The sequence below is a fragment of the Lepidochelys olivacea genome (genome assembly GCF_965140295.1).
Source record: "Lepidochelys olivacea isolate rLepOli2 genome assembly, chromosome: 25".
NCBI lineage: Eukaryota > Metazoa > Chordata > Testudines > Cheloniidae > Lepidochelys > Lepidochelys olivacea.
In genome coordinates, this window is record NC_140435.1 from 12,636,133 (window position 1) to 12,647,390 (window position 11,258).

Consider the following 11,258-nt stretch of genomic DNA (forward strand, 5'->3'; position numbering starts at 1 on the left):
GTCTATGAAGCCACACTGATTTACAACAGCAGAAAATTTAGGTCAGCAGAAGAACAAAAGGAAGAATGATTGCGAAAGAAGCACAGTGAGAGACAAATAAACAGGGAACCTTGGGCATGTCACTTCCCGTCTCTTTGCCTCTGTTTCCCCACATCTAAAATGGGGATAATGATACTGAACTTCCAAGGTAAAATCCTTTGAGATCTATGGTTGGAAAGGACCCCAGTAATTGTTATCATTATTACCATGAGAGTGCAAAGTATAATTAATATTAATAATAAATCTTTTGTTGTTTATTATTATTATTGTCCTTGTTGTTTGTTGTTAGTAGATTTTTGGTCCATTTGAGGAGTTGCAGTAGGAGATGGTGGTGGGCTATCTAAACAGAGATGCTCACAGTAATGGGGTGATTTCTGATGCATTTTATTTTCACCCAATCTAACAAGTTTTTACATCTTGCCAGCTGATCTCATTTAACCAAACCCAAACTGGTGCTAGAAATTACCCAGAAAAATCTGTGTGAAATAAACAACCTGCAGAGTGTGAGGCATGTGCGGGAAGACGGTTGTTAGGGAGAACTTGAGGAAAAGCAGAGGATCTGGAGGTGGCTTCAAGCCACTCTTCCTCATCGTTTGACAGCTGATATTGCAGGCCACTGCTGGATGTTCTGGTAGCCAGACCTGGTGTGACTCCAGTTGACTTCAGCAGAGTTTCACCTTCCTAAAACCAGCTTGGATTCAACCTGCTGCCCAAGATAAGCAGAGCAAAGGAAGTGCATTCGGTGTTCCACTGCTCATCGCCGTCTGCCTCCGCTGCTCTTCCCTTCCCATGTCTTTCTGGGTCCATGCTGAGCTAAAATGATTCCCAATAAACTTTGGCCAGAGCTAGAGTGGAGAGGGAGGATGGAAGGGGAAGCTGAGAGTATGGGGGAGTCTGCGTTTGGCAGAACTATGTTAGTCAGATTTTGGTTTGGCCGTCCATTACTGCCGCTCCCTGTTGTGTCCATCTTCCTCCTCCTCCTGGCTGCCCTCATCCCCCTCCTCCTCTATACATCCCTCTATGTACAAGTCAGGACTTTCTGCTGCCACAGTCACCCTCTGCATGCAGAGAGGGCAGGTCTTATTCCAGGTCTGGGTTAAGAGCCATTGGTCTATGCATTTGCTGTGATAGGCATGGGAGCAAGACAGGATCTTCAGCATGTCTCCCTTTTCATATGTCTCCAGGCAGATGGCACATTCTGTGTACTTGGTGCCTCTGTTAAACGTGTTGGTGGGGGACTTCTTCCCCTGCTCCTCTCTTCGTGGGTTCCTCCTCTTCCTCCAGATGTGGTACCCCATTATGTATTTCACAATGAGCAGGATGCCTGTCACTGCGGCCACCAGGATGCTAATTGCCCTGCAGACTGGAAGAATCGGGACATGGGAGCAGTGTCCCAGCAGCTGCAGCCGGCACCTGCAAGCACGCGGGCAGGCGTTCCTGGCATCCTCCTCCCAGGCGAAGTGATAGTATTCAGGGACAAGGATGACGTGAGCTCCTTCCTCAGAGCGGCAAACCTTTCTCAAGAGCTCGGAGGTTGCTTCCCCAGTGAAGACAGAAGGTATCTCGATCCGCTGCCCAATCTCTTCCATGCCAATTGCCATATCCACAAGGGCTTGTGAGTTCACGTTGTGCACGATGGCAGCTCGGTACCCGGCTTGCTGAGCATGTCGGACCTTGGCACCAAAAGTGCAGTCGTAGCGGCGGATGAGCACAATGAAGGCCATGGAGGAGTTGCGGGGTGCTGGCGGGCTTTCGATAGGGTGACAGGCGTTGGCAGGCATTGCCTCGATCAGATAACCTGTCAGTCCCTTGCTGGGGAGTGGAGGCCCAAAGAGTGCAGGGAGAGCACTGAAATCTTGGCTGGTGGAGTTACGGTTGTAAATTGCACGGATAAAGGCTTTGCCGTTGGGCACCAGGAAGAGCAGGACTACAGTGGCCATATGGAAAGGAGACGGGAGCAGTGGCCGCATGCTGGTTGCTAGTGGAGAACTCTCTGTACCGGTGCTGGCTTGGGTCTTGTCTAAGAGGAATCTCTGGCTTCAGAGGCCTTTATGGGGAACAGTGGACTGAAGGTGACTACTGGATCTTCCATGTGTCAGAACAGACTGGACCCTTCCCGCCGGGCAGTGATAGCAGCAGGACTCGACAAGATGTAGTGGGTGTTGGGTTATACCCAAGCCTTCAAGCTTCTGGTTGCAGCTTCCTTTGCTTGTCAAGCTGGTCTGTTTGCTCCCAACTGATTCTTAGCTTCTGCTTCCAGCTGCCAAGCAACCTTCCAGAACCTTCTCCCCAGGTCCTTATGACCTCACTGCCCAGCTGTCCTGCAGCTGCGGACATTTCTCCTTTCTCTCTCCCTGGTGACTCTTCTCCTGGGCAGGCTGGAGTCACCTCCACCTTTGCCCTCTGTGCCTGCTATCCCCTCTTGCCTCCCTGATCCTTCCGTTCTCTGCCTCCCTCTGTTCTCCTCCCCTCTCGAGCTTCCCTCTCTTCCCCAGTAACTTCCTCTTTCCCGTTCTTGGTTCCACCCCACCTTTGTTTCCGTGTCTCCTCCACGTCTCTCTCCATGGCTCACCCCTTGGCCCTCTCTCCTGCACTGTCTCTTATTTAGGGTCTGCCCCTTACCTGGCTTTTCCTTTGGTCCCACTTTGCCCTGTCACCTCTCTGGCTCTTTCCTGAGTCCTCTGCTCCCTATCTGCCCCTGGTTCCCCCTCTCTCTCCCTCCGCCCCAGCCCCAACACACTTGTCTGGTTTCCAATCTCTTCCTGAGGAGAGGCATATAAATGATCAAACCCACCACTGAAGCTCTGCCAGAAATGGCTTGGATGAATGGTAGCTTTTCTTCCCTGGTTAGGGCTGGCTCTCCGCAGACCCTTTGGCCTTGTCCTCTGCACCATAACCGTGGCATGGGTCAGATTGCAGCACGACATGTACCTGTTGTGGCTTAGTGCTGTAGAATAGACTTCTCGCCCGGCCTGGGTTACATCACTGCTTCACTGCCTTGTCTAGTATCTCTCTCTCTTTCTCACGTCCACCCCAGCCCTTACACCATATTTTTCCCTCCCATCCTGTTTGCAAGTCTCTAATTACAAGTTCCCATTCTTTGGCAGGGCTTGAGGCATTTTTAATGGGAATCCCCTGAAGAGGGAAGAGGGGGAATCTGTTGGGTCATCCCCATCCACTCAGGAATGCAGATCCCGGCTCATTTTGTAGTGTAGAGGTAATTCCCTGCTCCATCTGTGGGCTTGGAAGGGCTGCATTTCTTATTATTGTTTCCATCTATGCCACGTACCCAGTTCCAAGACAAATCATAGGGGATGACTTGTGACTAGTAGTTATTTTTATCACAGTAGCACCTACAGGGCCCCAGCCAAGATCAGGGCCCATTGTGCTAGGGGCTTTTGGCACCAGGGGGCTACTACCTCTGAAGCGGATCTTTAATGGCTCCCAATGGGGCAGATTACTGTCATACCAGTGAAAAAGGTCCACAGTAATTAACTTGCACACACTGCAGTTCATTTGAGAAGGAATTCGAGAAACAAGCGGTAAAGGGTTACATTAAGCACATAACTCCTATGTTAGACATTTAAGAACTATACATTAAGAGCTATACATTCCTCTTAGCGAGCCTCTCTTTCACAAACATACACAAGCAGGCCCTGTGCTAGCCTCACACAGTTCCTGCTTGGCAAACAGAGAAGGTGGTTACCAATTATATGGATGACTTCTTCTCTCGAGGTCTGTCTCCGCAGTTCTCTAGTCTGTCTCGGATTCCCTTGAGGCCAGGCCTTGGCTGCCTGGAAACCCCTCTGGTCACAGTCCTACTCGAGCCCACAGAGCAGAGTTTTGGCTACTCTGTCTAGCAGCTTCTTCAAGCGTCAATTAAGGAATCCCCGCTCTCTCTCTGATAGTAATTTACTTTGCTTGATTCTTACACTCTTTTTCCTCAGAGGAGTCAGATGTCTCAAAAGCATGCCCAGTGAACGTGTGGTTATTACTTTTGTCTGATTAGTATTTTAGAAGGGGCTGTGTGTGTGTGGGATGGGGGGTACCGAACAAAGACCACTCCATGTTTACTCACTCATCAATCATTCACTCTGGCTCTCTTCATGGTGTCCTTGCTGTAGGGTCACTATAACCAGGTCGGCCTGTGCTCCATGCTGGAACTGTGTGCATGTGATATTTACTTTTGCACAGGCCCATATTTGCCAACCAATAGGTTCATTATCAATCGCACACGCAGGATTTGTCCATCCTTTATCACATCTGCTTCTGCTTAAAGGGAGCCTGCTCCCAGGATCCTCTGCAGTTCTTCAGCCATGTTTAAGTCGTGTCAAGTTGTGCTCACACCATTCATTCAGTACGGCACCATCCCAACAGGTGCTGTACATACAAGAGAAACAGTCCCTACCCTGAAAAGTTTGCAATCTAAATAGGTAAGAGTAGGAGGGAAACAGAGGCACGCAACTTGCTTGGGATTGTGCAGCAGGGTAAGGGAGGAGCAGGAGCCAGGAATAGAAAGCTACTTCACAAGGTGCTGTGAGGATAAATGCATGAAAAAAGATTTGAGACGTGCTCAGGGCTAGCCCGGGAGATGGGATGGGAGGAGGTGGCTTAGTAACTAATCTTCATCTTTTACAGTGGGTGTAAAATCAGTCCTTGTAGTAAACTGGTTGAGAATAAATAGTTTGAAGCTAGTTAGATTTGCTATTGGCTCAGCTCACCATTGCAAATAGAACTGGAATACTTGGATGTTGGCTTTCCGAATACGTATGTGGCTCTAAAGTACTGAACAGCAGGCAGTTCCAGTGCAAAGGTAGGACACGAAGTAAGAGGAAGGTCCTATCCAGAGATGGTGGAGAAAAGTGGTCAATAGGATTTATAGCTGCAATTGTATAGCCAAATTCTGCTCCAAGTTACACTGGCATAAACCCAAAATAACTTTGGCTGTCCATAAACGACAAAGTGCATCAGGGACCTTAATTTTCCATGTTTTTTTCAGTGTTACAAAGTGTGGCAAGGGGTGAGTGGGTCTTGAAAATCACCCAAACATGTGTTACTTAATTTATGGACAGGCCCTGGAGTTCAGTGGAGTGACTCTGCATTTACACCCATATAAATGAAAGCAGGACTTGGCCCATAGAGTGGACTTTGGATCATGCAGCAGGACTAACACTGCTGCCAGCTATGAGCAAATGCACTGGAGCACATCAGAGTGTGACATCTAGGACCACACAAGAGCTATGAGAAGTGGATTTTGTGAGCCAAACTATTTTTTTTTCCAAAGCACTGATTCCATTTCCCTGTGTTCTTAAGCAGCTTCAATCCATCTTACTGCATTACAGAAACTGTGTTGGTTGTTCTACTGTAGTGAGTAATAACAACTTGTACTTTACAGATTACCCCAGAGAACTATATCCACGGCTTAGCTGTACCACACATTAATGAGTGCAAAGACACCTTGATTTGTGACAATGCATAAAAACTTCTCTGAGAGCAGAGAGAGAGAAGTGGTGCGGATGTAAAAAGGCAGAGGAGTGGGTTAGAAAGAGGGGGATTTGGAGGCAGAGAAAGAGAGGAAAGGAGAAAGGGGTGTGGATTGACTCAGTACAAATTTCAACAGTGGAAGAATGGGCTCTGGAAATTCAGGAACAGAGTTGGAGGAGAAGGGAAAAAAGAAAAAGAAATGGGGTCTTGTTGAGGGCAAAGAGAGATGGAGCAGGAGATAAGCCTTAGGGAGAACAGGGGAAACACAAGTTGTATGTTTTCATACATACAAAGTGTATGGGTGACAACCAGGGGTTTTGTTCATGAAATTATCTGTCTAAGTCTCCCTTTCTCTTGCCCTTGCACTCCCAATAAAAAAGCCCTGCTCAGTACAATGAAATCAGAGTTGTCATTGCTAGCAATCCCTGGCCCCAAACCCAGTCATGACAAAGGGAATTGGTGACTGCATCCAGAAGGTAAAGCTGGATTGGTTCGCACTGACCCCAGGTTGAACCTCTTTTGTTCGTACAAAGAACGCAGGGCTGAGGGTTGCCTTCCCAATCAGTCTATGCAGGTGTAAGCTTATATGAAGGGAGGTCACATAGGACTTAATTGTGACTCAGATTGGTGATGCTTGGAGAATCCATACCAGTCACGAGGAAGAGAGAGAATCTCTAGAGAGGCCACTGAGAATGAAATGGAGAGTAGGGAGGGGCACTGAGGCTTGATCGAGCATCATTCCCCAAGTAGTTAAATTCTGCTCCAGTTTCCAAGGTCTTTCCTTTTACTTTCACCTCTCCCCATTCATGTGGACTTATAACCAATAGAGCTAGTTGGAAAATGCCATTTCAACAAAACTGTTTGGTTTTTTTGTTCTTTTTTTTTTGAGAAACTGTATTGATTTTGACAAAATTTCATTTAGGAAAAAAATGGAAAACTTCAAAAGTGTCAAACTGTCTTGTTTTTTGAAGTTTTCAGAACAAAAATTTTGATTTTTTTTTGCTTTGAAATTGTCTCTGTTTCATTTATAAATAAATAAAGGGTTGAAATCAAAATGAAATGTTTCAAATTTAGCTAAATTAAATGTTTTAATTAACCCTATCCTAAATTATTTTTGGAATTTTGTTTTGCCAAAAAAGTCAAAATTTTTGGCTTTCCATCTCGATTCAGGACCAAAAAAAAAAAAAAAGGTTGACATCTTACAAAGTTCCCTGGGATGGAAATTCTGTTTTCTGACCATGTCTAATAATCAGTGAGCAGGAAGGGTGAAGAAAGGATCCAACCAGAAGGATCCAATCACCAGCAGAGATGGATTGCATCCTGTTTGCAGTTGCTTCCATGGAAGAAATCACATTGGTCCTATTCTTATTGAAGTCATCGGGCACAGGAGTGGACTCTAGGAGCTAAAACCCACCCTGCACGATGATGGATGGGCATGTAGGCAAAATCTGCATATTGCAGGAGGGACTCCAAGCTCCATACAGCCTTGGTGAAGAGTAGGAGTCGCTGGTTCTGCATCCCAAGTTGATTCTCTCCTTCCCCATCCCTCCTCCCCCAGTGGGTTATTAGGGATGCAAGGCAAAATTCTCGGCTGGTGTAATTCCACTGAAGTCACTAGAGTTCTGCCGATGGGGCATGTGGCAAATCCCCTTTAACTATAGTAGATATTATATGTCAGTCTTCAAGGCTGAAATTCACTCCTGTGCATCAGCCATCACAAGACCTATCCATCACTTATGTCCCACTTAAACCCTGAGAGTAGTTCCTTTCTTAGTGTTGGCTCTTTGCACAGGGATGAGTTTCATCCTTACTGAAAGGTTGCATTTAGGTGGCTGATTACCCTGTATGTAGCCTGAATTGCTCCCTGTGATCTATAGCGCTGGCGCTTTCTGGTTGTCTAAGTGCGATAATTCTCTGCACTGGGTCAGGTCATCAGCATTTTCTTCTGTGGGTCTGGTAAAACTCCTAGCAATATAAAAAACTGCACGCACACACGCGTGTGCACACACACACACGCACATAAGCCCTTCAATAAAATGCATGAGAAAAATGACAAAAATAAAGCTCTCACCAATGAGATCTATAAATCATTCTTTGGTTCTGTGCTTGAGTCTGGTTATTGCTTAATAGAATATGCGCGGTGAAGCTTGGTTTATGGGAGCAGGGAATATGCCAAAGGGGGAAACAGGGCTCTTTGACAGGCAGTTGAAAATATTGTAGAGCCTTCTGACTGGATCCCATCTATATCTCACTTAGCAAGATTCTATTTGTCTCTGACTGGATCTTTTGGAACTGATCGCCTTCCAATCTCTTTCTGCCTGGGAATATTTCCAACAGGATTCCTCTTTAGCTCTGCTTCTCATTGGAGCTGCAGCTGGGAGGGAAACGGTTTTCCTATCCCACAAAAAGTTTTTGAGATTTTGATAAATGTTCCTGTCTCAGATCAGGACAAAATGTCAAAATATTGACGTTTTTCTCAAACCAAAAGTCTGAAAAAGAAATGGTTTGGGTAGGTCGCAACATTTTGTTTCAATGTTGATCATTTTAAAAACATTTTTTTTATCATAATTGGCTTTGTTTTCAAAACAAAGCATCATTTTGAACCAGAAAACTGGAAATTTTCATTTCAGGAGTTGACAAAAAAAAATCCTCAAAATTTTATCCAGTAGAAAAATTTGTCAAAACCACCCGTTTCCCATGCAAAGTTTCAGTTTCAACCAATTGACATTTTCCAAAAATAAAACAAAAATACCCGTTTTGATGAAAAACTCAGGACCAGCTTTCTGATGGGATCTTTCCTGTCTCCCCACTGATTACAGGATCCCTCGCTATTGTTTCTGGTTGGCTCCAGAACACCTCTGTCATTCTGCTTCTACGCTGGGCCCTTGTTTCAAATATTTTCGGGTTGTTGTGGCCTTTTTGGTATGGAAGGTGTTAGAAGTCAGTTAAATGTAGAGGTAAAAACGGTCTCTTGTTTGCCTCTACTTCGGTTCTCAGTTCAAGTGGTGAAATGGGGACTCCTTCCTGGTAATTGCTCTGCTCTCTCTTAAAATTGCTGACTCCCCTGTGTGGCTTGCTGACATTTAAATTAACAGCAATTATACCAAGCCAGCAGATTGCATGGATTTCAAGGAAAAGAGGAGAGAGCACGTCCAGAAGATGCTGTAATATAGCTGCCTGCCTCTCTGTACTCTCCACATAAGCCTTGCCCCTCCTTTTCCAGCCCCTCCTCTAACCATGCTCTCCCCAACTTCGCTCCTAACCGATGATTAAACCAGAACATTAATTGAACTTGGTTTCACTGTCACGCTGGCCAGATCCTAAGCCAGGGTAAATCTGAAGACAGACAATGGAGTTTCACCGATTTACTCAAACTGAGACTCTATCTTCTCCATATTTTTCTCTGGTGCATTCTTTCTACAATTTATCCTACATACTGGTTGTAACTTGGATAAAGCAATCTCTAAAGAAGTTACTAATAATCAACCTGTGGCAAATAGGAGCACGTCCCATCCCAGCAATAAGCCAACCTGGCTCTGCAGACAGTTATTCATATTTGATGGAGGGTGGCAGATCAGACAGCTACAGTGCAGGAGGCCAAGGCATCTGTGGCAGACGCTTTAGATTTACAGTGTGATAGTCTTTGATAATGGTAAGCAGAGTGGAGAACCCATCTCTTCCTTTTGTGTCCAGATCTTGCTTCTCTTGAAGCATTTTGGGCCAGTTCAATATCCCGAAATAAAACATTTCCGTTTCAGGAATGTCAGAATATTTCCCTTCAAACGAAAATGTTGAAACGAAACCTTTCAGCGTTTTCCAAATTGAAATTTTTCAGAACTTCCATTCCATGAAAAAATTCAGCATTTCAACATTTCATCCTATTTGGGATGAAAACAAAAGTGGGAATTTTCGGTGGGACGGAAATTCCAAATTTTGTTCAGCTCTAGTTATGACTTTTCCACTCAGCTAAACACCTCACTGCATTTATCCATGCATTACTCAGCTGGATTACTGCAATGTGTCATACCTTGCGATACCCTGAAGCTTCAAACAATGTAGAATACAGCAGGATATTTTCCTGCTTTCCATATCACAGCGCACCTGTGCTCTGTAGGTCGCACTAGCTCGCTGGTTACTTTTGGGTGCAATTCAGGATGTTGGCTCTCATCTATACAGTGCTACAGGGACTAGGCTCTGACTAGCTTTGAACCCCTGCCAAAATCTTACAAAGTCCTTAGTGATTGTGAGTGCCAAACTTGAGACATGGGCTTAATTTTCCGACTGCGTTTTCTGAAAATCAAGCCCTTTTAGTTGTCTCAAAATAAACACCCAAAGTCACTAGCCTCTTTGGAAAAGGCCATAGACCTTCATTCCTCCATGTGACCCTGATGGTTGAGATCTCTCAACAGCCCAATGACCTGAATGCTGACAACTGGTCGAGGGATATTCACACCCAGTGAAGAGCCCTTGGCTCTGGTACTGGTGTAACAGTGCCTGTTGATCTCTCAGTCCTGGTATGTCAGGCCAGACTCTTTTGCATGAAGGGTGTTAATGCATAAATGCATTTCTATGCTTTATTGTTTAGTGTGAGATTGGGGGCTGATGATGATCAGGAGAGTGTCTCTACATGACCGGCTAGCGTAGCTGGTCATAGGGTATTAATTGACTGTGGACTGAATCCGTTGCTGGTCTGTGGCTTTTTCAAACTGAACAGGAGATGCACTCAGAGGGTCTCCAAAATGAACAAATTGCTCTTCCTGTAACCAAGAGAGAGAGGAGAAGAATATCTGATTTGGGGCATGTTAGTACATAAATCCTGCCCTTCTAACGGTGTTTAGAAATGCTTGGAAAATGACCTGAAAAACCCTGGAGAGCAGGAGCTTACATGTACCTGTCATGTCTGCCTCTGCTGAGTGCATAGAGTGATCAGCCAGCCTTCAAAATGCAGCCGATTATGCAGCCCTTGGAAATGTTTTGTATCTTTTCTCTCTGCCCACCTGCATGGAGTAAATCCTACTTGAATGATTTTCACCTCCAGTCGTCACCACCCCCTGTCTTAAGGGACCATTTTAAAGTATCCTCAGAGTACCCCTGTACAGTTCGGCTGCACCTGTCGCTACAGACTAACCTGTACTCTGCAAGGAATTGTTACTGGGCTCTTGAGTTGCTGCCAAAGGGTAGCTCAAGTGAGGCAGCGTGGTTCAGGGGACAGAACGCTGGCCTGGAAGCTAGGAGAGCTACGTTCTAATCCCAGTTCTCCAACTGATCTGCATCAGTCACTTCAGCCAACAGTCAGGTTCTGTTTCCCTGTTGTTCTCTTTAGGTTGGAGCTTGTCATGACAGGCAGTGGCTCGCTATGTCTACACAGCATCCCGCAAATGGGACTCCAAGCTCAGGTGGGGCTTCTATGCACTGCCACAATGCAATTCCTTAAACTAAGATTCACTGTATGTATTTGTGTATGTCTATTCCAGCTAGACAAAAGCAATAGGAAATGTGAGTGGATGGGGACCAGAAATTCCCAGGAACTTAATGGTATCAAATGCATTTAATTTCCCCCAGCCTAAGGAGAGTTACATTTGCAGCAGACATTTTATGCCTTTTATTGTGGGGAGTGAGAGAAAGGAGCCAAAACAGAACTGAGCTAAATGCTTCTCAATAGACAGACTGGAGCTAGTGATGGGCAAAAGCTGGGGGCCGTGTGGCTTGGGCTGATATTGGTTTGAGTCTATTAC

The 11,258-nt window shown here is 45.6% G+C and overlaps 1 pseudogene across 1 annotated transcript; it reads right to left on the minus strand.

Moving 5' to 3' along the window:
- Positions 1 to 437: 437 nt before the first annotated feature.
- Positions 438 to 2,770, minus strand: LOC311513172 (E3 ubiquitin-protein ligase RNF167 pseudogene; annotated as a pseudogene). The gene has a single exon. The product of its transcript is annotated as an E3 ubiquitin-protein ligase RNF167 pseudogene (transcript).
- Positions 2,771 to 11,258: the final 8,488 nt, after the last annotated feature.